The following is a 21639-nucleotide window of genomic DNA, read 5'->3' on the forward strand; positions in this document are numbered from 1 at the left end:
AAGTCACTGAAGAATAACCTCAGCCTTCTCACCTGCACAGGATCTTTTCAAGACTTTGGGATTTTGTATTTTCTTTTCGAAGAGTTCCCTAAAATTTTATAAGCTTCATGCCCCACAAAACTTGGATCTACTCTGCATCTACCCTCATTAAGTGTTTGTCAAATAAATGAAAAAAGAAATGAATGGCTATCTGAGTCCAGGCAGACCCTAAGTCTGTAAAACATAACCTTAATCTTACCACTTACAAATAAGTTCAGAGCTTTAAGGGATCAGAGACATACATGAGTCTGTTTGTAATTCAAAACAAATAAAAAGGAACTTGGAAAAGATTAGTTAATAAATGTCATTATGAGATTTTTGAAGGAACAGATGGCAGAATGAATAAAAGAAAAATGGAGGTCTCTCTTGCAGGGAGGGGTCTTCAGGTGGTCACTTCATCCCATCACTGTCACAGGTTAGGCTGCCCCGAATGCAAAGTCTGTGATGGGGACTTAGGCGCAAGTAGTTTATTTGGAGAACGGTCCCAGGAAGTAGGGGTAAGAGAGCAGGGAGAATGAAATAGGGAGGAGGAAACCAGGATAAAGGTGCAATATTGAGCTTGTGTTGGGGCAACAGGAGATGGAGTCCATCAGGACCTTACACAGAACACCTCTCAGAATTGTCCACCTGAGTGAAGAGCCTGCAGCTTTGTCTCCTGTCCTGTCCCACCAGGAGCATTAGCAGCCCTGCAGCTCTTTCTGTGTTTGCATACAAGACACGTGGGCTCATGTGATATCAGAGAAGTCCCCAAGGCAGAAAGGAGAGAGATCCCCTGGCAGGCCCATGAGGAGGGGCACTGTCAGCAGAGCTAAATGTGGACTTGCTCAGAACTGTCCACTGCAGCTGAGGTTCGATCAGTGGAGGGCGGTGAGGATGTGACAAAAGGCACTGGAGGCTCCTCTACGATGCTCACTTCAAATGAATCTGTCCCTTCTTCCATCAGCACTTTTGTGTGATCACCAATTGCTCTGACACCACAACTTTCTGGAAGCACCTCACCTTCATTTATATCATACTTAGTGTGAAGCAGGAAGTGCTGTAAAGTTTTCATATTCCCTTAAGAGGAAACTCTCTATAGTTAATTTCACATAATGAATTATCAGACTTCTATATGTGCATTTCAGATGACTTTGCGTCTGTAACACAGTCCAAGCAGCCCAAAAGTCATCTATGTTTGCCTGTGAACCCAGGATTGCACATAGTGCATAGAGATAGAGAGGGAAGATTTCTTGCACCTATACCTTGTATTAGATTCTTTGTTTTATTTACTTGTATAAAATCTCTGCAAGACACATATTATCGGACTTTTCAGAAATGAGAAAACAGCCAAATATTTTTCAAGTCACCAGCTCAAGGGGTCAGAATATGAACCACCAAGGTCTCCTTTTCTCCAAAGTTGGAGCTCTCTTTTTATGTTATACCAATGAATTGTGTTAGAGCCAGCTTATCTGAAAGTGATGTTTGGGTTAATGTTCCAATTTTGAAGCTGTCTCCCTCTACTAAAATGCACAAAGGCAGACTGATTTAAAGCATTAGTGAAAGTAAGTATGTTCTATGATTAAGTCCCAGTTCTGATACAGATGCTCCTTGACTTAGGATGTGTTTACATCCAGATAAAACATAATAAGTTTAAAACATTGTAAGTCTAAAATACATTTAATACAACTAAGTTATGGAACAATATGGCTTAGCCTGGCCTACCTTAAAAGCGCTCAAAACACTTACAATAATCTATAGTTGGGCAAAGTCCTCTAACACAAGGCCTATTTTTTAATAAAGTGTTGACTGTCTGCTATAATTTATAGAACACAGTACACTGTAGTGTGTCAGTTGTTTACCCTCCTGATCATGTGGATGACTATATGTTGTGACTGCTGCCACCCAGCATCACTAGAGAATATCACAACACATACCACTAGCCCAAGAGGAGATCAAAATTCAAACTCTGACGTACGGTTTCTACTGAACGCATATTACTAACACACCATCATAAAGTAGAAAAATCGTGAGTGCAGACCTTCTGTATTTGTTAGCTGTGCCTCCTCTAGCAAATTATCTAAACTCTCTAACAATCTGTTCATTTTTTCTTTTCTTTTTTCCACTTCCAAAATGTGGGTAAATCATTCTACCATATAAGGTTAAGAAATTAATTGAAGTAATGCACCTAAGTATATGGCACACATCAAATGAGAAATAAACAGAGGGATTTTCTATAAGTTCACATAAGAGTGGAGATAAAGTGTCTGAGTCCACTAGGAAACGTGCACCTGCATCTGCAAAGGGCACCTCATAAATTTGACAGTGGCTGTGCTGATGACTATCCATGTGCAGCCCACCCTCCACTTCACTGCCCTCCATGGCCTCCTGACCTGTGCTGGGCTGCAGAAGCCTGGTGTCTACAGAGGGCTTTACCAGGCTTTCCATTGGGTTAGCCAGTCAGAGGCACCAGCAAGAGACTGAAATGTGGCCAAGAGAGGGTGCAGAGAACTTGGGCCTCCCCCTCCTGTCTCCCAAGCTTCTGGCCCTGACTGAGCCCTCCCTTTGGGCAGCCTCTCCCTGTAGTTCTGATGCAGCTGCAGTAACACAGCCCTTCCCTTCAGGTTCAGGAGCTGTGCAGGCTGCCCACTGTGCAGGCAACCCCTGGGCCCCAACCACTTCTTGGCTTCCCTAAACCTGTCAGCTCCTCTGCACCAGTCCCTTGATAAATTATCTTCATTCAACACTTTTGAGCATGTACTCTGTTCCTTGACTGGGAACTGTCTGATTTAAGTGGCTTCCATGCATCATAAATGCATGTGTGAATAACTGGGGCATCTCACATTGCCAGTCATTAAACTTCTTAAAGAAAAGGGGTGTGTGTTTTCAATTGAATCTCATTTCCATAAGCCAGGAAATATTTTTTTAACACAATAGGTATTTCAGAAATATCCATTGAGTAAATTAACAAATGAGCAACAATTAAACTAGTGCAGCTAAACTATAATAATTTTTATGAACAAAATGACAGAAAAATGAACATTTATTCTCATAGTTTCCATCTCAGTGCTGTGTAGCTGGATGTGCTAACTATTGTCTCTCGACACTGGGCATCACTAAATGTCCTACAATTGTCTCTATGTCATTGCAAGAACTGGAAGCCTTGAAACTACATTTCCCAGATTCTCATGACAGCACATTTTTGGAAACAGCTTCCTTTGACAAGTTATACTTGCAGAAAATTTGGAAGCAGAAGAAATACATTTTCATCCAACAGAAGCAGAGAGGTGGATTTGGAAGGGACCTCCAGTCACTTCCCTGTGAATCACTCACTTGGTTACTGCAGGACCTCAGCTGTTTCCTGCAGTTCCTGACCTGGGCAAAAGGAGCAACTTCAGATTTTCTGATCACTAGTGGTAGACATTAGAGCACGTGCTTCAGCCTTCTAAGACCCTCCCTCCTCTGGACCATCCAGTGGTTTATAAGCACTAACTCCCTGCATTAACTCCCAACTCCACTTGCAATTCCTAGAAGGTTATATTTACTTGGTTGAGTCCTCTGATATACTGGAAATGCCCCTGGTCACTTAGCCCCTGTTTAAGAAATATTATAGCCCCATTCTACATGGAACTATGACAGAAGAGATTGTGCTCTGCTACATCTTGTGGACCAATGCCCAGAGAGTACCATGGAACTTATGATAACTTGGATTTTGGAGCCATGAGGATATAGTTTTGATCCTGGCTCTGATACTAGAAATGATGAGGAAGTCCATGAGATACACTCACTATTTATAAAACAGTAAATTGTGATCTTCCACTTCTATGAATTGGATACATTAATGTCCATCCTTGCATTAAAACACGTAATGAACCTAAACTGTAGCACAGAGTAGGAGCTCCTGCCACCTGCTAGGAACTGAAAATGCTGGCATAGATGTGAGAACGTCCAGTGGATCTGGGTCTGGAATGTTCAAGAGCACTCTGCCTGAGGTCCTTATGGCAGAGAGAGGGTTAGGAAAGAACTAGAAGTATTCATGGGGCTTGGCTAAGGCCGTGAGGGAACCCCACCCCCTCACCCCATTACATCCTCAGCTGGCACAGGAAGGTTTGGGTACAGAAAGACACTAAGTCTGCAGGGCTGTGCCCAAGCTGCTGGCACAGACATACAAGGCTGAGTCCCCCAGGTCCAAGGAGCTTATGTTCAGCTCAGAGTGGTAGTCACTGAACTGCTGAGCTGAGAATCGACTAGGGAAGTTTCCTTTATCTCTCTGCGTCATTTCATAATACGAAATGAGGAACTGGAGGCCCTGACCCAGAGCCTGCTGGTACCAGTGCACTGTCTTGTGTCCTGAGATGGGATGGCATTTCAGAATGGCCTGTCCACCTTTTCCTTGATTAGGTGTCTTGGGGACTGGAGGACTCCAGCATGCACTGAACCTGTGGAGGAAGGAAACAGAAGATGAAGCCCTGGCCCAGAGAGGAGTTTGATATTCCAGCAATGACCAAATGCTGTGCTTTAAGGGGATATGCCAGCTGTTCTCAGGACTCACCTGCCCCCAGGAGACAAAGGGTCATACATAAGAGGAGCCTGGTGCCCCAGGCAGCATCAGGCAGTACAGGACCAGGCATCTCCTACTCAGGGCACTGGCCTCCTGGGATGAGAGGCAGGAGGTTAGTCCCCTCTTTTCTTTGCTTGGAGGACTTGCCTGTGATGTCACTGTTCTGATGTCACTGTCCCTGTAGGCTCCCATAGGCACCCTGCACCCCTGTACAGGCTCAGCTGTGTCAGGTCTTCCTCTATTCTGTCCAGTCTCCTACAGGTCAGGGAGAGTTACCCATGCTGAGCTGGGCAGGGCACAGTTTGGGGCAAATGTCCACCCCCCACAGCTTCTCTGATTTTCCTCTGAGGCAGGTGCTCCACTGTCCACACCTGGCCTGGGTCATCCAGGCTGCCCCACTGAAGCCTAATCATGCTCCCCATCAAATGGAGGCTCCAGAGAGGCCTCTACCCAGGCAAGGCTGCAGGTCCTGGCTCCCTGCCATGAGAACACACCTGCACATCAGTTGATGAGAGAAGACTCAAGTTAACCCCTCCTGTGCCAGCAGTACCTCTGGTTCATCAAGAAATATCTCTGATGCAGGGACCAAGCCAAGACTGTCTCCCTTAACCCTCCTTCCCCAGACAGAGCTATCAGCAGCTCACTCAGTGGATCCACAGCGCCCTCAAGTGGCCAGTTGTGCAGTCACTAGCATGTGCCTTTTTTGAGTCTGCCAAGGAGGCTGGTGCTTTCTAGATTAGGCATCAGGATCTGCCAGGACACAGCTTAGGCCTTGCTGATTTGAGGTTTATCTGCCTCAGACTCAATTTTTCACATGATGGTGAGGGAGGCATGAAGAAAACATGTCTTCCAAATAGGGGAAGAAAAGTTATCTTATCAATCAGTGTGTAGCAGGGGAGATACAAGCCAGTCCTCAGATGGCAGCTGCACTAGGAAAGGACAGAAACCTGGGGAAAATACTCACTTTAACTGATGGTAATTCCTGGAGGTGCTGACCCTGGAGTTCTGTCAGCCAAAGCCTTCTAAGCACCTGGGGATGTAATCCAATCCAGTCTCATGAAGAGGAAACTGCCTCCTTATAGATCCTCCTTTTGTGAATATCCTGTCAGCTCTCTTGCTCTTTTTAAATTGAATTGTTTGTCTTTTTTGATGGACTTAAAAGAATTCTTTATAATCCAAATATAACCACTGAGTTTTTAAAGGGTTTTAAGGGTGGTTTTCATGTTTTTTATTTATTTTTTATTGAAACAATTGACTATACATATTTGTGGGGTACAGTTTTGACTATCAGTATTTGTGTCAAATCAGAATAATTAGCATATTCATTGTTACAAAAGTATTCACTCTTTGTACTCATTAACCTATTTCTCTCTAACCCCCTACTTCTCCCACTCTTCCCCCACAAGTAACCACAGTTCTGTTCTCTTTCTGAAAGTTCAACATACTATTGTGTTTGCTGTTTCCTTCTTTATCTCTTTCTTCCTCCCTCTCTCCCTCTCTCTCTTTCTGTCTGTTCTTTCTTTGTGTATTTCTGTATATGTCTATATTTCTCTTTCTGTGCCTGGCTTATTTAACATGTAATTTTCTCCAAGCTCATTCATATTGCTGTGAATGGCAGAATTTCATTCTTTTCTAGGTGAATAGTATTCCATTGTGTATGTATGCCACATTTTCTTTTTTTTTAATTTATTTTTTAATTGAAACATAAATGATTGTACTGGATAGTTCTGTGCTCTCCTTCTAAAAGTTCAGTGTATTATTGTGATTTTTATTTCTTTCTTTCTTAACTCCTACTTATGAGTGAGGACATGTGGTATTTCTCTCTGCCTGGCTTATTTCACTTAACATAATTTTCTCCAAGTTCATTGATGTTGCTGTGAATGGCAGAATTTCATTCTTTTTTATGGCTAAGTAGTATTCCATTGTGTATATATAGCACATTGTCGTTATCCAGTCATCTGCCAATGGACATTTAGGTTAGTTATGTATCTTGGTAATTATAAATAGAGCTGCAATGAACACGGGAGTAAAGATATCCCTTCAACATAATGATTTGCATTCCTTTGGGTATATACCCAGAAGTGGGATTGCTGGATTATATGGTAGTTCTATCTGTAGTTGTTTGAGGAATCTCCATACTGTTTTCCCTAATGACTGTATTAATTTACAGTCCCACCAACAGTGTAGAAGAGTTACCCTTTCTCCACATCCTCACCAGCATTTGTTATTCTCAGTATTTTTGATAATAGCCAGTCTAACTGGAGTGAGATGATATCTCAGTGTGGTATTGATTTGCATTTCCCTGATTAGTGATGTTGAGCATTTTTTCAGGTACCTAGGAGCATTTGTATATCTTCCTTGAAAAGTGTCTATTTAGCTTTTTAGCCCAATTTTTATTGGATTATTTGTGTTTTATTTACTGTGAAGTTGTTTGAGTTCCTTGTATATTCTGGATATTAATCCTTTGTTGGATGTATAGTTTGCAAATATTTTCTCCCATTCCGTAGGTTGCCATTTCACTCTGTTGATTATTTCTTTTGCTGTGCAGAAGATTTGTACATTGATATAATCCCATTTGTTTATTTTTTCTTTTGTTGCGTGTGCTTCTGGGTCTTATTCATTAAGTTTTTGTCCAGTCCTACTTCCTGAAGTGTTTCCTGTAAGTTTCCGTCTAGGAGTTTTATAGTTTCAGGTCTTATATTTCAATCTTTAATCCATTTTGAGTTTAATTTGGTATATGGTGAGAGGTACGGGTACAGTTTCATTCTTCTGCATATGGATGTCCAATATTTCCAGAACCATTTATTGAAGAGGCAGTCTTTCCCCCAATGTATGTTCTTCTGGCCTTTGTCAAAGATCAGCTGGCTATAAATACATGGGTTGATTTCTGGGTTCTCTATTCTGCTCCATTTGTCTGAGAGTCTGTTTTTATCCTAGTACCATGCTGTTTTTATTACTGTAGCTTTGTAGTATAATTTGAAGCCACATAGTGTTATGCCTCTGGGTTTATTTATTTATTTTTACTCAGAATTGCTTTGGCTACTTGGGGTCTTTTGTTGTTCTGTATGAATATTAGGATTGCTTTTTCTATATTTTGTGAAAGATGTCATTGGCATTTTGGTGGGGATTGCATTGAATCTGATGATCACTGTCAGTAGTATGGACATTTTCACATTTGTTCTTCTAATCCTAGAGCATGGAATGTTCTTCAACTTTTTTGTGTCCTCTTTAATTTCTTTTTTTTTTTTAATTTTATTTTGTCAATATACATTGTGGGTGATCATTGCTCCCCATCACCAAAACCTCCCTCCCTCGTCCTTCCCCCCTCCCCCCCAACAATGTCCTTTCTGTTTGCTTGTCGTATCAACTTCAAGTAATTGTTGTTATATCTTCTCCCCCCCCCCCCGGTTTGTGTGTGTGTGTGTGTGTGAATTTATATATTAATTTTTAGCTCCCACCAATAAGTGAGAACATGTGGTATTTCTCTTTCTGTGCCTGACTTGTTTCACTTAATATAATTCTCTCAAGGTCCATCCATGTTGTTGCAAATGGCAGTATTTCATTCGTTTCTATAGCTGAGTAGTATTCCATTGTGTAGATGTACCACATTTTCCGTATCCACTCATCTGATGATGGACATTTGGGCTGGTTCCGACTCTTGGCTATTGTAAAGAGTGCTGCGATGAACATTGGGAAACAGGTATACCTTCGACTTGATGATTTCCATTCCTCTGGGTACATTCCCAACAGTGGGATAGCTGGGTCGTATGGTAGATCTATCTGCAATTGTTTGAGGAACCTCCATACCATTTTCCATAGAGGCTGCACCATTTTGCAGTCCCACCAACAATGTATGAGAGTTCCTTTTTCTCCGCAACCTCGCCATCATTTATCGTTCAGGGTCTTTTGGATTTTAGCCATCCTAACTGGGGTTAGATGGTATCTCAGTGTAGTTTTGATTTGCATTTCCTGGATGCTGAGTGATGTTGAGCATTTTTTCATAAGTCTGTTGGCCATTTGTATATCTTCCTTAGAGAAATGCCTACTTAGCTCTTTTGCCCATTTTTAATTGGGTTGCTTGTTTTCTTCTTGTAAAGTTGTTTGAGTTCCTTGTGTATTCGGGATATTAATCCTTTGTCAGATGTATATTTTGCAAATATTTTCTCCCACTCTGTTGGTTGTCTTTTAACTCTGTTAATTGTTTCCTTTGCTGTGCAGAAGCTTTTTAGTTTGATGTAATCCCATTTCTTTATTTTTCCTTTGGTTGCCCGTGCTTTTGGGGTTGTATTCATGAAGTCTGTGTCCAGTCCTATTTCCTAAAGTGTTTCTCTTATGTTTTCTTTAAGAAGTTTTATTGTTTCAGGGTGTATATTTAAATCCTTAATCCATTTTGAGTTGATTTTAGTATACGGTGAGAGGTGTGGATCTAGTTTCATTCTCCTGCTTATGGATATCCAGTTATCCCATCACCATTTGCTGAAGAGGCAGTCCCTTCCCCAGTGAATAGGTTTGGTGCCTTTGTCAAAGATCAGCTGGCAGTAAGTGTGTGGGTTGATTTCTGGATTCTCTATTCTATTCCATTGGTCAGTGTGTCTGTTTTTATGCCAGTACCACACTGTTTTGGTTATTATAGCTTTGTAGTATAGCTTAAAGTAAGGTAGTGTTATGCCTCCAGCTTTATATTTTTTGCTCAGCATTGCTTTGGCTATGCGTGGTCTTTTATTGTTCTATATAAATGTCTGGATAGTTTTTTCCATTTCTGAGAAAAATGTCTTTGGAAATTTGATGGGGATTGCATTGAATTTGTATATCACTTTGGGTAGTATGGACATTTTCACTATGTTGATTCCTCCAATCCAAGAGCATGGGATATCTTTCCATCTTCTTGTATCCTCTCTAATTTCTCTCAGCAGTGGTTTGTAGTTCTCATTAAAGAGATTTTTCACCTCCTTGGTTAACTCAGTTCCTAAGTATTTTATTTTTTTGGTGGCTATTGTAAATGGGCAGGCTTTCTTGATTTCTCTTTCTGCATGTTCACTATTGGAGAAAAGAAATGCTACTGATTTTTGTGTGTTGATTTTGTATCCTGCTACTGTACTGAAATCATTTATCAATTCCAGCAGTTTTTTTGTAGAGGTTTTAGGCTGTTTGATATATAGGATCATGTCATCTGCAAACAGGGACAGTTTGACGTCATCTTTTCCAATCTGGATGCCCAACTTTTTGATTCATTGATCTTTTGAATTGTTTTTTGGGTTTCAATTTCATTCAGTTCTGCTCTGATCTTAATGATTTCTTTCCGTCTGCTAACTTTAGGTTTGGATTGTTCTTGTTTTTCTAGTTCTTTAAAGTGAAGTGTTAGGTTGTTCACTTGCCATCTTTCCATTCTTCTGAGGTGAGCATTTAATGCAATAAATTTCCCCCTTTATACTGCTTTTGCAGTATCCCACAGATTTTGCTATGATGTATCATTGTTTTCATTAGTTTCAATAAATTTTTTGATTTCTTGCTTGATTTCTTCTTGGATGCATATGTCATTAAGTAGAATGGTGTTTAATTTCCATGTGTTTGTATATTTTTCAGAGTTTCGTTTGTTATTAATTTCTAGTTTTAATCCATTGTGGTCTGAAAAAATACATGGAATAATTCCACTTTTTGAATTTATTGAGACTTGATTTGTGACCTAATATGTGATCTATCCTGGAGAATGATCCATGTGCTGATGAGAAGAAAGAAAATTCTGAGGTTGTTGGATGGAATGTTCTGTAGATATCTTCCAATTCCAATTGGTCTAGAGTCTTGTTTAGTGCTTGTGCTTCTCTACTGATTCTTTGCCTAGATGATCTGTCCAATATTGACAGTGGGGTGTTCAGGTCCCCTGCTATTATGGTATTAGTGTCTATTTCCTTGTTTAGATCTAACAGAGTTTGTTTTATAAATCTGGCTGCTCCAGCATTGGGTGTGTACATATTTATGATTGTTATGTCTTCTTGATTCATCAGTCCTTTTATCATTACATAGGGTCCCTCATTTTGTCTTTTTATGGTTTTTAGTTTAAAGTCTATTTTGTCAGATATAAAAATAGCTACTCCAGCTCGTTTTTCTTTTCTGTTTGCATGGTAAATCTTTTTCCATCCTTTCACTCTTAGTCTATGTGAATCTTTATGGGTGAGGTGGGACTCTTGTAGGCAGCATATAGTTGGGTCCTCCTTTTTGATCCAGTCAGCCAGTCTGTGTCTTTTGATTGGGGAATTTAAGCCTTTTACATTAAGAGTTGTTATTGAAAGGTGTTGATTTATTCCTAGCATTTTATTGGTTGTTTGGTTGTCTTAGGTGTCTTTTGTTCCTTGCTTTCTGATTTACTGTTTGGTTTCTGTGTTTGTTGTTTCCTTAGGTTGTAGATAGTGTTTTTGTTCGCTTGTTTTCTCTTCATGAATGCCATTTTTATTATACTAGTGGGTTTTGATTTTTCTTGGGTTTTTATGGCAGTGGTAGTTATTTTTCAGGAACCAAACCCAGTACTCGCTTGAGGATTTCTTGTAAGGGTGGTCGTGTGGTAGTGAACTCCCGCAGTTTTTGTTTGTCTGAGAAATATACTATTTTCCCTTCATTTTAGAAGGATAGCCTTGCAGCGTAGAGTATTATTGGCTGGCAATCTTTGTCTGTTAGTATTTTGAATATATCATCCCATTCCTTTCTAGCTTTTAGGGTTTGTGATGAAAAGTCTGATGTTAGCCTGATTGGGGCTCCCTTATAGGTGATTTGACGCTTCTCTCTTGCAGCTTTTAAGATTCTCTCTTTTTCTCTGAGTTTTGCCAATTTGATTATAACATGTCTTGGAGAAGGCCTTTTTGGGTTGAATACGTTTGGAGATCGTTGAGCTTCCTGGATCTGAAGATCTGTGATTTTTCCTGTACCTGGGAAGTTTTCTGCCACTATTTTGTTGAATATGTTTTCAATGGAATCTCCATTTTCCTCCCCTTCTGGAATACCCATGACTCGGATATTTGAGCACTTAAGGTTGTCTGATATCTCTCTCAGATTTTCTTCAATGTCTTTGATTCTTTTTTTTGTTTTGTTTTGTCTGCTTGTGTTATTTCAAACAGCCCATCTTCAAGTTCAGAGGTTCTCTCTTCAACTTCGACGAGCCTGCTGGTTTTACTCTCCATTGTGTTTTTTATTTCACTGAATAACGTCTTCAGTTCAGCAAGTTCTGCTACATTTTTTTTCAGGACATTGATTTCCTTGTACATTTCCTCTTACAGATCCTGTATACTTTTCCTCATTTCATCATGATGTCTAGCTGAGTTTTCTTGTATCTCATTCAGTTTCCTTAGAATTATCACTTGAAATTCCTTGTCAGTCATTTCAAGGGCTTCTTGTTCTATAGGATCTAGAGTTTGAGATTCATTAACTTTTGGTGGTGTATTTTCTTGATTTTTTGTATTTCTGGTATCTTTTTTTTGATGTTTATTCATTGTGGCAGGGATTTCACAGTCCACCGGTTTGAGACTATTGACTAACTAAGATGTTGCTGTGGTTGCCAATTTGGTATGGCTACCTCCGTGACTGCTCAGTTGGCCTCTAGTGCCTTGTGTGTATGGTTGCCTTGGGTCTTGGACCTCTCTGGGGATCCACCTTTCTGGTCAGCTTGGACTCTGCTGGGCTGGTGGATCACGTACCACAGGGTGTGTGATCTCTGTTGAGCTTTCACTTCCCATGCAGGACTTCTCCCTGTTCCATGTGCTCTGGCTCAGGCTGTTGGATCGTGCAGTGGTGACCCCACAGGGTGTGTGGTTTCTGTCAAGTCTCGGTCTCCCTGGCCGCACGTCTCCCCACTCTGTGCGCACCGGGCTGGGCTGGGACGTGTGTTCTGCAACCCTCGTCTATCAGCTGGGCCTTCAAGACCCTGCTCAGCACCGCCTCGCCCAGGAAGTCTACCAGGTTTCTGGTAGGCACAGATGACCGGTCACTCTGGTTGCCTTTGTAGCACTGTGTAGATCTTTCTCGGGACTTGTTCACCTTTGTATCCCCCCGGCATGGACCGAGTCTAGCGCCCACCTGCAGCCAGCTCTCCTGCAGGTTCAAGCGGGCTGGGAACTCTCCTACCACACTATTCCCAACCAGAAATTGGTTATGCATTTATCCAAATTGGTGGCCGCAGAGATGGTATCTTCCTCCCAGTAACAGGAAGTTTACCGGGGGCCAGAGTCCAGGGTGTGTTGGAGTGACAGATGGCCCCGCCTGTACTTCCTTGCCCTCCCAACACTGGCCAGGGGCGCCCCACACCACCAGCCCCGCCAGAGAACTGCGGAGGGAGTAGGAGGGGATGCCAGCCCGCAGACCCCGGGAAGCCCCGTGCCGGGGCAAGCATGTGGGAAGGCTCAGTGAGGAGCCGAGCCAAGCCGGGCCGGAGCTGCCAGCACCTGGGAAAATGGAGGCAGCCCCGAGGCAGTGAGTGATCTGGAGATGTAGGTGGAAGCCGGGTGGGCATCAGCCCCCCGAGCAGGGCTGTGCCAGGTCGGGCGCTCACTCTCTGTCTCTGATTTGTCGCCTTCCCTGTTCTCGGCCGCTGCCGCCTCGGGCTGTTCAGTTGGTCCCATGGCGCAGCTCGGGCGCTCCCAGGAGTCTTCTTTTATGCTGGCCTGAAACCTTGAATCCTGAATAGGGCAGCTGGCCGCCTTCAGCACGGCCCCGGCCTCCGGGATCCTGGCTGCATCCACAGTAGCCCTGGCTCCGTGTTCCCTGTTTAGAGACTCACTTTTGCAGCTACGAAACAGTTCTTTTCCTGCTCCATACTTCAAAGCTGTTGCCTGTAAATGAGGCAGCCTCTCCTGCCGGGGGCAAAGTGGCGGTCAGCCCCCACGACCTGCTACCAGCATCGGCCCTCCCTTTAGAGATGGCAGGAGGAAGGTCCACAATTTTCCCGGCTGCCTGTGGCCCAGTGGCCACCTTTTCCACCTCAGCTACTCCACGCCAACCGCCACAGCCACAGCCATCTTGAAACTCCTCTTTAATTTCTTTCAGTAATGATTTTTATTTCTCATTGTAGCGATCTTTCACCATCTTGGTTAAATTGATTCCTATGCATTTTATTTTATTAATGACTATTGTAAATGGGCTAGCTTTCTTGATTTCTTTTTCTGCTAATTTGTTGTTGGAGAATAAAAACACTACTGATTTTTGTATGTTGATTTTGTACCCTGCAACATTACTGCAATTTTTTGATTAGGAATCAGAATTTTTTGGTAGAATCATTAGGTTTTTTTACATATAAGATCATGTCATCTGCAAACAAGGACAATTTGACTTCATTTTTTCTGATCTAGATGCCCCTTATTTCTTTCTCTTCCTTGATTGCTCTGGCTAGTACTGCTAATACTATGTTAAATAGGAGTGGTGAGAATGAGCATCCTTGTCTTCTTCCTGTTTTTAAAGGAAAAGTTTTTGGCTTTTCCCTGTTCAGGATGATATTGGCAGTGAGTTTGTCATACAGGGCTTTTATTGTGTTGAGATATTTTCCTTCTATACCTAACTTGTTGAGAGTCTTTATCATGAAGTGATGTTGAATTTTGTCAAATGCTCTTTCTGTGTCTATTGAGATGATCATATGGTTTTTGTTCTTGATTTTGTTGATGTGGTGTATCACATTTATTGACTTGCATATGTTGAACCATCCTTGTATCCCTGTGATGAATCCCACTTGATCATTGTGTATAATCTTTTTGATATGGTGGTTTATTGTGGTTTCTAATATTCTGTTGAGGATTTTTGCTTCTATGTCCATCAGGATATTGGCCTGTAGTCTTCTTTTTTGTTGTTGTATCTTGGTCTGCTTTTTGTATCAGAGTGATACTGGCCTCATAGAATGGCCTGTTTCAATTTTTTGGAATAGTTTTAAAGGATTCATATTAATTCTTCTTTAAAGGTTTAGGAGAATTTAGTAGTGAAGACATCCAGTCCTGGGCTTTTCTTTGTTGGGAGACTGCTGATTATTACTTCAATCTCATTGCTTGCATCTGGTCTATTGATGTTTTCTGTGTCTTCTTGGTTCAATCTTGGTATATTTTATGTGTCTAGTAATTAATCGATTTCTTCCAGTGTCGGGTCCACTGCCAGCCAACCTGAACAGCCCTAGCCTCGTTCCTTTTGGTGAGTGAGCGAATGGCCCGGATTCCTCTTTCTCTCCAGTCCCCTTTGGAAGGAGACGGGGGAAGAGAGCCGTGAAGAGAGGTGAGAACAGCCACCAGCCCCAACCAGCCTGGTTAAAGGACACTCAGATGTGGCAGGGGTTCTGTCAGTTCCATTTATTATCACACAAGCACTTGCTTTTATAGGCAGATGGGGAGGGGAGGTTTTAACATAATCCTATCAGCTTAAAGGTCAAGAGCATTCATCCTGTCTCAATGCCTAGCTATTGCAATCATGCAGTGTTCATGAGCACAGAAGCATGTATTTGGCCAATAAGGGCTAAGGCAAGGTTCCTGCAGACACTCCCACCTTACTTCCTCCTGGCACCATCTTAGGCTGTCACGTTAATACACCCTTGTGAGCCCATAATGGCGCCGCTTGTAATGTCATTTAAGGTGGCATTAGTTTTTAAGGCCTGACATCTCCCCCTTTTTGTTTTAATAAGGCAGCTGGAGGCGGCTAACCTTCCCAGCCTCGCCTCCATTCCCTCTGGTGGCTGTGCCTGTCTTAGGTTGTTTCCCTCTGGAAATCTTACCTGTCATTGACTATACAGCCAAGCAGGGGTGGGGCAGAGCCTTACAGATTGGCGTTGATTTTTTAAAGGGCCATATTGACCCAAGGGCTGTCAGGGCTTTCATTATGGGCCACCTCCTCTACCACCTGGGTGAGCATTACAAGAGAAGTGGTGTTGCGCCTTATAAGGGACACAACCTGGCAAATTGCATAAGGCCCCAAGATGATTAAGACAAGGAAAATGGCTAGGGGGCCTGCCAGGGAGGACAGCAGGGTGGTGAGCCATGGGGAACTTGAAAGCCAGCTTTGGAACCAATTACTATTGGCTTCTTACTCTTTTTTTACGCTTTCCTAGCCCTTCTCTAAGCTTAGCTAGGGAATCTTTGACCACTCCAGAGTGGTTGGTGTAGAAGCAACACTCTTCTTTGAGGGTGGCACATAGCCCTCCTTGTTGTAGAAATAGCAGATCCAATCCGCGTCGGTTCCGTAGCAGCTTGTATGACCTCCCAGGTTTGGTTGGCTGGCTCGTGGGGACCTCCCCTGGTGGCAGAGGCCCTTGTCCTTGTTGACCCGAGGAGGGTGGCTACTTGGAGCATCCACAAATGGTTCATAATGCAGTCTGAAACATACAAACAATAAACTCCTCAGGGTCCTTAGTACCCTGGGTGTCTGGCAAGAACTTAAGATTTTTGGCTGGGACCCATATAGAGGTTTGACTCACTGAGGGGGAAGACACAACCAAACCCTCGACCCATAGTTAGCAATGGGTCAGGGCCCCTCCACTGGCCTGTTAAGGGGTCTTTCCACCGCACTTGGACTTCCGGGAGTGATGGTTGAGCTGACCAGTGTTTCTGGAAGGCAGACAGGGGTTCATTTTTGGAAAGATAAAGAACTACATGTGGCAGCTGTCTTACAGGATTAAGCAACTGAGAGACAAACATTTGGCAAAATGAGGGACTATTAGCCATGCCTTGGGGAAGGACCACCCACTCAAACCACCGATTGGGACACTGAAAGTTTACGGAGGGGATAGAAAAGGCAAACTTTTCACAATCATTCGGGTGCAGTGGAATGGAGAAAAAGCAGTCCTTGATATCTATAGTTACTAGGTATAAGTTGCTTGGTATAGCGGGGTCCATGGCAGTCCTCTCTGTGGCGTGCCCTGAAAGATCATTCTTTTATTAACCTCTCTAAGGTCTTGTAGCATTCTCCATTTTCCAGAGGCCATTTTAATTACAAATACTGGAGTATTCCAGGGGCTAGTGGATGGGCAAATATGCCCTGCTTGGAGCTGCTCATCGACAATTTGTTGTAGGGCCTGCAATTTATTATCAGGAAGTGGCCACTGCTCTACCCAAACTGGGGGCCCATTTACCCAACAGATGAGGGGCCCCAGGGGAGCAGTGGCCTCTAGGATTGGGGGTGACTGGCCATCTGTTTATGAGGGGTTTCCGGGAACTTGACCCTGAGGAGAGGAAGATGGTTTCTTAGGTCCTGAAAACTGGGGTCCCCCCTACAGTTTGGGAAACAGGGGAGATTAAACTGTTGCTGATACTCTTCCTCATCTAGGATATCTTCATAAAGGGCCTTATGGTCAGTGGTAATGAAAGTGTCTGCTTGCCCTAGAACATCTTGGCCTAACAGGTTGGCCGCCAATCCAGCAGCAATGAGAGGTTTTACTTCCCCTTTTGTGCCATCAGCATCTTCCCAGTGAAGGATTTCATGGGTTTCCCACATTGGGGTTTTTCTCCCTACCCCCAAAATTTGGGGGCCTGGAACTAACTTCCAGCTTGAAGGGACTTCTTCTCGTCTAAGGACTGTTCGATCCACCCCCGTGTCAACAAGGCATCGAAACTCTTTGCCTTGAATTTTAAGATTCATTTTTGGTCTTAAACCAGGAACTATAGGTATAGTCCAATGAGCCTGGGGTACTGGCTGCCTGGTAGGGCTTGGAGGCACTGGCTTTGTATCCCCTTGGGGTGACGGGGCTGGGGATTGCACCTCCTCTGGTTTAAAGGTTTTCCATCCTTGTCAAACTTAGACCGGCACTCACACTTCCAATGAAGCCCCTTACCGCACCTAGGGCACGGCGTAGAGGGAAGGTTTTTATTTTTCCAGTTGAGACAGTCCCTTTTGAAATGACCTTGTTCCCCACAGCCATAACATTGACCCCTATGGGAGGGTTGGCTGGGGCTCTCCTTAGGGATCCTGACACTAAGAGCCTGGGTCATGGCACCTGCAAGGGTTTCCGCTTGAGCTTGTAGAGCAGAAGTTAAGGCCCTGGTTTGTTGTTGATAGCTTCCAACGTCTCTACTGGCAATGACACACTTTTCCATAGAACGATCTTTGAGCCCGACACAGGCAAGCTTGTGGTCGGCAGTCATGCTGTCCCACACTAGCATTTTTACAAACTGGTCCTGGAGAGGACCTGGGGGAAACTTTCTCTGCATGCTCTGTTGCACCCGAACTATGAAAGAGGGCAGGTCCTCGGAGGGTCGCTGGGTGACCCCGGCCATTGTGGGCTCACTGGGCCCTTCAGCCAACTTTTTCCATGCGGCTAATGCTGTTGCCCTAACCTGGTCCTGGTAGCGGGCTGGAATAGCAGCCTGCTGGATTCCAGTACTAAATTGATCTGCTGTTCCAGACAACATGCTGAAGCTGATAGGGATGGGTGGGTTGGCTGCTTGATTTATCTCTGCCTGCACATGGCACTCTTCTTTAAAGAAGGAGCAGAATTTGATAAACAAATTTGGGGGGAGGACAGCCTTACAGAGCATTGTCCAATCTTGGGTCGTGCAGGGTTGGTGCACCAAGCCCTGGAGGATGGTTTCTGCCCATGGAGAATTGGGCCCATCCTCTGCGACAACCTTTTTCAGCTCTTTAAGGTCATGAGCTTCCCAAGGGTACCAAGCGGCTGGCCTATTTCCACTGGGAGCTTTGTCAAATTTGGACCTACAGTGCTTTTTCCAATGTAATCCTTTTTTACATCGGGGGCAAGGTGTGGTAGGGGTTTTTTTTGCCTTTAGCCTTGGGACATTGGCTTTTAAAATGACTTTGTCTTCCGCAACCAAAACATTGTCCCTTGAAGGGTGGGGAAGTTTTGTTTCCCGAGGGGATCAGAGCAGTAAACGCCTTGAAGGCTTCGGTTAAATTTTGTGTCTGAGCCTGCCAGGCTGAGGATAAAGTCCTGGCCTCGGCAACAGCCTTTTTTAGTTCTTTTACAACGTTGACCAGATAGGCCTGAGGGGCCGCTTCCCCCCACAGGCTGCGGACGGCTGGGGGTTCCCAGCGAGCCATGACAGGAAAACCTGTGGCTCTGCCGTGGGTGTTTTTAAAAGGGGGGCTAGCCTCCTCCACTTCTTAAGGTGCCACTTTCTCTCCTTCAGCTAAACTTTGGCAGGGTGAGTATGCCGGCAGAGGAGGGTTCAGGGTAGGGGCATGGGTATCACTCAATGGCTCAAGGCCTTGCATTGGCAGCTTTGTTTCCTTTTTTCTCTCCTCATCAAACTGCGCCCAATCCCTTTCTGCCCCTTCCTGATGCTCGGGACGGAAGCAAAGCTTTAGGGCAGAGATGGTTGGGTAGAACCCTAAGGGGGGGTCTAGGCTGAGACTAATCTCATTCTTTCTGGCCAGGGTCTGAACCCGGTCCCAAGTCTCATACGAGAACAAGTTGGACGAAGGTGCCCAGGGGCCACCTTCACCACATGACACCAGGCATTGGTGACCGTGGAGTCAGATATTTCTAGGCCTCTGCTTTTTAACATGTACTTTAGAGCCTCGCAGCCTGTCTCATCACTCTTTTCACACACGCTTCCCATGCTGCCCTGCGAGGAAGGGACAAAGGGAGCAACAGGGCAGAGAAGTGCAGGGACTTCCCCTGTTATTGTACTCACCCTGACATGCAGGCGGATTACTTCACGGCGACTACCGCGGTTGCGGGGGCCACTCCATTGGTTGATCACCCTTCATCGACTTTCTTTCAGGACCGAGCAGCCAGGGGCCTCACTCGTTCGCCTTTAACCCACGAGTTTTAAAAAACTCCTCTGTCGGGTCTGCCGCCAGCCGACCCAAACAGCCCTAGCCTCGTTCCTTTTGGTGGGCGAGCGAATGGCCCAGATTCCTCTTTCCCTCTGGTCCCCATTGGGAGGAGACGGGGGAAGAGAGCCGTGAAGAGAGCACAGCCACCGGCCCCAACCAGCCCAGTTAAAGGACACTCAGATGCGGCAGGGGTTCTGTCAGTTCCGTTTATTATCACACAAGCACTTGCTTTTATAGGCAGATGGGGAGGGGAGGTTTTAACATAATCCTATCAGCTTAAAGGTCAAGAGCATGCATCCTGTCTCAATGCCTACCTATTGCAATCATGCAGTGTTCACGAGTGCGGAAACACATATTTGGCCAATAAGGGCTAAGGCAAGGTTCCCGCAGACACTCCCACCCTACTTCCCCCTGGCGCCATCTTAGGCTGTCGTGTTAATATGCCCTTGTGGGCCCATAATGGCGCTGCTTGTAATGTCAGTTAAGGTGGCGTTAGTTTTTAAGGTCCGACATTCCAGGTTTTCATATTCATTGGCATGTTCATTAGCGTATTTGTTGGCATATATTTATCATTCATAGTAGTGCTAATGATTCTTTATATTTCTGTGGTATCAGTTGTAATGTCTCCATTTTCATTTCTGATTTTTGTTATTTGGGTCTTCTCTTTTTTTAGTTAATCTAGCTAATAGTATGTGTATTTTGTTTATCGTCTCAAAAAAACCAACTGTTTGTTTTATTGATCTTTTGTATCATTTTCTTGGTCTCTATTTCTTTTAGTTCTGCTCTTATTTTAATTATTCCTTTCCATCTAGTAATTTTGGGGTTGGATTGTTCTTGTTTTTCTAGTTCTTTGAGGTGTAATGTTAGATTATTTAGAGTCTTTCTATTGTTTAGATGTAAGTATTTATTGGAATAAACTTCCCTCTTAGTATTGATTTTGAAGTATCCCATAGGTTTTGGTACAACATTTCTTTATTTTTACTGGTTTCAAGAAACTTTTTGATTTCTTTTTTATTTTCTTTTTTGACCTAGAGGTCTTTCAGGAGCATATTGTTTAAGATTCATGTATTTATATAGTTCCCATAGTCCTCATTCTTACTGATTTCTTGTTTCAGTTTTTCTGGTCTGAAAAGACACTTGAAATGATTTCAATTTTTAAGTTTGTTGATACTTGATTTGTGACCTAACATGTGGTCTATCCTGGAGAATGTTCCATCTGCTGATGAGTAGAATATATATTTTGTAGTTGTTGAATGAAGTGTTCTATAGATGTCTGCCAAATCCGGTTAGTCTAAAGTGTAATTTAAGTCCTATGTTTTTCTGTCAATTTGTTGCCTAGATGATCTGTTCAATGTTGAGAGAGGGTTTGTCATGTCTCCAATTATTATTGTATTGGAGTCTATCTCTCTTTAGATCTAATAGTGTTTGCTTTATCTATTTCGGTGCTCCAGGGCTGGGTGCATATATATTTAAGATTATTATGTCTTCTTGCTGGATATATGCCTTTATCATTACATAATGACCTTCTTTATCTCTTGTTATAGTTTTGGGTTTAAAGTCTATTTTATTCAATATAAGAATAGCTACTCCTGCTTGATTTTGGTTTCCATTTGCATGGTATATCTTTTTCCATCCCTTCACTCTTAGTCTATGTGAGTCTTTACAGATGAGGTGAGTGTCTTGTAGACAGCATATAGTCGTGTCTTCTTTTTCAATCCATTCAACTCGTCTATGTCTTTTGAGTAGGGAATTTAATCCATTTACATTAGGGTTGTTATTGAGATGTATTCTCTTACTCCTTGCATTTTATTGATTTTTGTATGGTTTTTTTAAACTTTTGTTCTTTTTTTTCCCCTTTATTGTTTGTCTTTGGTGTTTGTTGGTTTTTGAAGTGGTAAAATATAGTTTCTTTGTCTTTCTCAGTTGCATATCTGTTCTACAAATGGGTTTTGTCCTATCTTGTGTATTCAGGCTGGTGATTATCATTTTTTGAATTCCAGATGCAGGACTCCCTTGAGGATTTCTTATGGGGCTGATGGTGTGATGGTGAACTCCAACAGTTTTGGTTTTTCTGGGAAGCACAGTATTTCTCCTTCATTTCTAAAGGAAAGCCTTGCTCAGTATAGATTTCTTGGTTGGCAGTTTTATTTTTTCTTTCAGTACTTTGAATATATCATCCCATTCTCTTCTAGCCTGTAAGGTTTCTGCTGAGAAGTCTGCTGTTAGTCTGATGGGAGCTCCCTTATAGGTGACTTGATTCTTTTCTCTTGCTTCTTTTAGGATGCTCTCTTTGTCTTTGACTTTTTACAGTTTGCCTACAA

General features: G+C 43.1%; 1 pseudogene; it reads right to left on the minus strand.

The window, feature by feature from the left end:
• Positions 1-4141: 4141 nt before the first annotated feature.
• Positions 4142-4646, minus strand: LOC134380847 (T cell receptor beta variable 13-like; annotated as a pseudogene).
• Positions 4647-21639: the final 16993 nt, after the last annotated feature.

The sequence above is a fragment of the Cynocephalus volans genome, chromosome 6 (assembly GCF_027409185.1).
Source record: "Cynocephalus volans isolate mCynVol1 chromosome 6, mCynVol1.pri, whole genome shotgun sequence".
Classification (NCBI taxonomy): domain Eukaryota; kingdom Metazoa; phylum Chordata; class Mammalia; order Dermoptera; family Cynocephalidae; genus Cynocephalus; species Cynocephalus volans.